The following is a 6,465-nucleotide window of genomic DNA, read 5'->3' on the forward strand; positions in this document are numbered from 1 at the left end:
TTAGCACATGAAAATATGCTCACCATCACTAATCTTTAGAGAACTGCAAGTTAAAACCACAATGAGAGGGACTTCCCTGGTGGTGCAGTGGTTGAGACTCTGCTCTCCCAATGCAGGGGGCCTGGGTTCAATCCCTGGCTGGGGAACTAGATCCCACATACATGCTGCAAATAAGGAGCATGCGAGCTGTAACTAGAAGGAGGCTGCCTGATGCAACTGAGACCCAGTGCAACCAAATAAATTAAATAAATAAATAAATAAAAACCCACAATGAGATACCACCTCACACCTCTTACAACAGCTACTACTTAAAAAAAAAAGAAGAAAATAACAAGTGTTGGCAAGGATGTGGAAAAATTGGAACTTGTGTGTTGTTGGTGGTTTTAAATGGTGCAGCCACTATAGAAATTAGTATGGCAGTTCCTAAAATAACTAAAAATATATTACCCTGTAATCCAGCAATTCAAAAGAATTGAAAGTAGGGTCTTGAAGAGATATTTGTACACCCATGTTCATAGCAGCACTATTTAGAATAGCCAAGAGGTCGAAACAACCCAAGTGCCCGTGGACAGATGAATGGATAAGGAAAATGTGATATATACATACAGTGGAATATTATTCAGCCTTAAAAAATGATGGAAAATCTGACACATGCTACAACAAAGATGAATGTTGAGGATATTATGCTACATGAAAAAAAGCCAGTCACAAAAAGACAGACACTTTATGTTTCCACTTATATGAGGTATATAGAGTAGTCAAATTCATAGAGACAGAAAGTAGAATGGCGGTTTCCAGGGGTTGGAGGGAAGGGGGGATGGGAAATTGTTTAAAGGGTATAGTGTTACAGTTTGGCAAGATGAAAAGAATTCTGGAGCTTGCACAACAATATGAATGTGCTTAACACTACTGAACTGTAACTTAAAAATGGTTAAGATTGGGACTTCCCTGGTGGTGCAGTGGTTAAGAATCAACCTGGCAATGCAGGGAACACAGGTTCGAGCCCTGGTCCGGGAAGATCTCATGTGCCATGGAGCAACTAAGCCCATGCGCCACAACTACTGAGCCTGCACTCTAGAACTCACAAGCCACAACTACTGAGCCCGCGTGAAGCCCTCGCGCCTAGAGCGCATGCTCTGCAACAAGAGAAGCCACCACAATGAGAAGCCCACGCACCACAACGAAGAGTAGCCCCCACTCGCCACAACTAGAGAAAGCCCACACGCAGCAGCCAAGACCCAACGCAGCCAACAATTAAAAATTTTAAAAAAAGTTAAGATTGTAAATTTTATGTTATATACATATTACTACAATTTTTTTAAAAGACAGCAGATAACTGTTGACTGAATGAAATAATGAATGAATACGTAAGTTAAGACTAACATTTCTGATACTTATTTACCATTTCAACTTTATTGGACTTGGCTACTTCTAACAGTTACTAGTATAGAGTATTTTTGTGAGAGAGAGAGAAACAGATAGAGAGACAGTTCTCCACACCGCTCTCACATTTATCTTTTCGGAAGCACAGATCTCATAATACAATGTTTCCACTTAAAAACTATTGATAAAGTCCAACTTATCAAACTTTTTTTTATGGTTAACACTATTGTATCTTGTCCAAATGCCCTTGCCCACCCCAATTTATTAAGATTGTCTTCTGTGTTTTGGGAAGAAGTTTTATAGTTTTAGCTTTTACATTTTAGTCTAATATCTACCTCAAATTAATACCAGTGTATGGGGACTTCCCTAGTGGTCCAGTGGCTAAGACGCCATGCTCCCAATGCATGGGGCCGGGATTCAGTCCAGGCTTAGGACTTAGAATAGTCCTAAGGACTTACAATAGTCAAAACAATTTTGAAAAAGATATAGTTGAAGGGCTTATGCTTATCAGGGAACTAGATCCCACAGGCTGCAACTAAAAGTTCGCATGCCACAACTAAAGAATCCACGTGTGGCAACAAAGATCCCGCACGCAGCAACGAAGATCCTGCATGCCACAACTAAGACCCGGTGCAGCCAAATAAATAAATATATAAAAGTTAAAAAAAAAAGTGTATGGTGTGAGGTAGGGGTTGAGGTTCACTTTTATCCATAAGGATATTAAATTTATCCAACACTATTTGTTAAAGACTATTTTTTCTCCTTCAAATTACCTTGGCACGTACATTAGTTATCTATCACTGTACAACAAATTACCCCCAAACTTCGCAACTTAGCTGCTTTTGTGGGGTTTTTTTTGGCTGTGCAGCTTTATTTTTTTTTTTAACATCTTTATTGGAGTATAATTGCTTTACAATGATGTGTTAGTTTCTGCTTTATAACAAAATGAATCAGCTACAAATATACATATATCCCCATATCTCCTCCCTCTTGCATCTTCCTCCCATCCTCCCTATCCCACCCCTCTAGGAGGTCACAAAGCACCAAGCTGATCTCCCTGTGCTATGTGGCTGCTTCCCACTAGCCATCTATTTTACATTTGGTAGTGTATATATGTCCATGCCACTTTCTCACTTCATCCCAGCTTCCCCTTCCCCTTCCCCATGTCCTCAAGTCCATTCTCTACGTCTGCATATTTATTCCTGTCCTGCCCCTAGGTTCTTCAGAAACTTTTTTTTTTTAGATTCCATACATATGTGTTAGCATATGGTATTTGTTTTTCTCTTTCTGACTTACTTCACTCTGTATGACAGTCTCTAGGTCCAACCACCCCACTACAAATAACTCAATTTCATTTCATTTTATGGCTGCGTAATATTCCATTGTATATATGTACCACATCTTCTTTATCCATTCATCTGGACACACCTAAGTGTTGATGGACACTTAGGCGGCTTCCACGTCCTGGCTATTGTACATAGAGCTGCAATGAACATTGTGGTACATGACTATTTTTGAATTATGGTTTTCTTAGGGTATATGCCCAGTAGTGGGATTGCTGGGTCGCATGGTAGTTCTACTTTTAGTTTCTGAAGGAACCTCCATGCTGTTCTCCATAGTGGCTGTATCAGTTTACATTCCCACCAACAGTGCAGGAGGGTTCCCTTTTCTCCACCCCCTCTCCAGCATGCTGCAGCTTTAAACTGCAATATTTATTACCTCATAGTTTCTGTGGTTAAGGAACTTGGGCACATTTTATATGGATGCCCTGGAATAAGGTTTCTCATGAGTCTGCAGTCATGCTGTTGGCCAGGGCTTCAGTCCCATCCAAAGGCTTGATTTGAGGGGAGGGGAGTCTGCTTCCAAGCTCGCTCATGTGGTTCTTGGCTGACCTTGGTCCCTTGACACATGGGCCTCTCCACAGGGCTGCCTTACAACATGACAACTAGCTCTTTACCAATAGCAAACCATCCAAGAATGAGTGCCCCCAAGATGTAAGCCATAGTATTTTTTTTTTTTTTGCAGTACGCGGGCCTCTCACTGTTGTGGCCTCTCCCGTTGCGGAGCACAGGCTCCGGACGCACAGGCCCAGCGGCCATGTCTCACGGGCCTAACCTCTCCGCAGCATGTGGGATCTTCCCAGAACGGGGCACGAGCCCGTGTCCCCTGCATCGGCAGGCGGACTCTCAACCACTGCGCCACCAAGGAAGCCCAAGCCATAGTATTTTTTAAGCCTCACCCCAGAAGTAACATACTATCATTTCTGTCAGTCCACATTCGAGAGCAGGAGAATACATAAGGGTGTGAATACCAGGAGAGAGGAATCATTGTGGGACATCTTAGAGGCTGCCTACTACAACATCCTTTTTCAAAAACCAATTTGCTGTATATGTTTGGGTCTATTTCTAGGCTCTATTCTGTTCTGTTCAACTGACCTATTTATTTGTCCATATACTAATGCCATGTTGCCTGGATTTCTGTAGCTCTATAGCAAGTCTTGAGGTCAGGTGGTATAAGTCCTTCAACTATATCTTTTTCAAAATTGTTTTGACTATTCTAAGCCCTTTGTATTTTCATATAAATTTTAGAATCAGCTTGTCAGTTTCTATGAAAAACCTGCTAGTATTTTAATTACACTAGTGTATTTTAATTACACTAACTCTATAAATTAATTTGTGAATAATTAATATCTTAATAATATTGTCTTCCAATCTATTAACATGTAGTAATAATGTGTGTATCTGACAAAGGACAAATATCTGGAATATAAAAAGAACTCCTATAATTCAATAACGAGACAGCAACCCCAAAATTTTTAAATGGGCAAAAGACTTGAACTGACACTTAACAAAGAACAGCTACAAATGGCTAATAAGCATATGAAAAGATGCACAATACTTAATTATTAGGGAAATACAAATTAAAACCACAATGAGATAACACTTCATGCCTTCCAGAATATCTAAAATTAAAAACACTGACAATAAAAAATGTTGGCTAGATGTAGGGCAAGTAGAACTCTCATACATTTCTGCTGGAAGTGAAAAATGGTACAATCCTTCAGAAGTAGTTTGACAATTTCTTATAAATTGTAACATATATCTATCCTATGACCCAGAAATTCAAATTTCTAGGCATTTACTCAAGAGAAATGCAAACATATAGCTACAAAAAAAGTGTTGTATAAGAATTTTTATAACAGCTTTATTCATAATCATCAAAAACTGGAAACAACACAAATGTCCATCAACAGATAAATGGATTAAAAATTGATTATCATTGGACTATTACTCAACAATAAAAAGGAATGAACCACTGATATATGTAAAAACATAGATGAATCTCAAAACACACGTTGTGCAAAAGAAGCCAGACATATAATTATACACACTATATGATTCCATTTATATGACATTCTAGAACTAACAAAACTAATGTACAACGTGGTAGAATAAAGATGGCCCAAATTCTTTGTCACTATCCACACTGAATGGTGAGCTTTATTTCTCCTTTGAATTTGGGCTGGCCTTGTGATTGCTTTGACATATAGAATAGAGCATAAGTGATGCTGTGCCAGTTTAGAGTTTAGTCTTTAAAAGGACTGGCAGCTTACACTTCCTCCTTCTTGGAACCCATGCTGTGAGGAAGCCCAAACAGCCATGTGGAAGAAAAACGAGATCCATAACTGGCAGTCCTAGCTGAGATCCCAGCCAAAAGCCAATCCCAAATTGCCAGCCATGCAAGTGAGTCATCTTGGAAGTGGATTCTCCAGTTTCAGTCAAGCTGTCTCAGCTGGCTGATGCCACAGAGAACAGAGACAAAATGATTCCACTAAACCCTGACCAATTGCAATATCATGATCAAATAAATGATTTTTGTTGTTTTAAGTCACTAGGTTTGGGCGTGGTTATTTATTGAAATAACCAAAACATGTGGTAATAAAAATCATATCAGTAGTTGCCTCAGGGAAGAGAGATCAATTGCAAAGGGCACAAGAGGGATTTCAGGGGTGGTGGAAATGTTCTGTATCTTAAAAAATGGGACCTAATTAAACTTAAATGCTTTTGCACAGCACAGGATACCATCAGCAAAATGAAAAGACAACCTATGGAATGAGAGAAAATATTTACAAATGATATGACCAACAAGTGGCAATATCCAAAATATATAAACAGCTCGTACAACTCAATATCAAAAAACCAAACAACACAATCAAAAATGGGCAGAAGAGGGACTTCCCTGGTGGTGCAGTGGTTAAGAATCCGCCTACCAATGCAGCGGACACAGGTTTGATCCCTGGCCTGGGAAGATCCCACATGCCACGGAGCAACTAAGCCACAACTATTGAGCCTGCGCTCTAGAGCCCTCGAGCCACAACTACTGAGCCCATGTGCCACAGCTACTGAAGCCCACATGCCACAACTACTGAAGCCCATGCTCTGCAACAAAGAGAAGCCACTGCAATGAAAAGCCCATGCACCTCAACGAAGAGTAGCCCCTGCTTGCTGCAACTAGAGAAAGCCCATGCGCAGCAACAAAGACCCAATGCAGCCATAAATAAATACATTTATTTAAAAAAAAAAAAAAAGAATCGGCTAGCCAGTGCATGTGGCATGGTTTCAATCCCTGGTCCGGGAAGATCCCACATGCTGGGGAGCAACTAAGCCCATGCGCCACAACTACTGAAGCCCACGTGCCCTAGAGCCCGCAAGCCGCAACTACTGAGCCCACGCACCTAGAGCCCGTGCTCCACAACAAGAGAAGCCACCACGATGAGAAGCCTGCACGCCTCAACAAAGAGTAGCCCCCGCTTGACACAACTAGAGAAAGCCTGCGCACAGCAACAAAGACCCAACGCAGCCAAAAATAAAAAATAAATAAATAAAACTCTTTGAACCATAGACTTAAAATCTATATATTAGAATGTAAGTAAACTATACGAAATGAAGTTACTTTAAAAAAAAAAAAGAAAGAAAGGGACTTTCCTGGTGGCACAGTGGTTAAGAATCTGCCTGCCAATGCAGGGGATGCAGGTTCGATCCTGGTCCAGGAAGATCCCACATGCCATGGAGCAACTAAGCC

The sequence above is a fragment of the Delphinapterus leucas genome, chromosome 2, assembly GCF_059928025.1.
Source record: "Delphinapterus leucas isolate spDelLeu-1000000601 "Yukka" chromosome 2, BTC_Dleu_Yukka2, whole genome shotgun sequence".
In the NCBI taxonomy this organism is placed as follows: domain Eukaryota; kingdom Metazoa; phylum Chordata; class Mammalia; order Artiodactyla; family Monodontidae; genus Delphinapterus; species Delphinapterus leucas.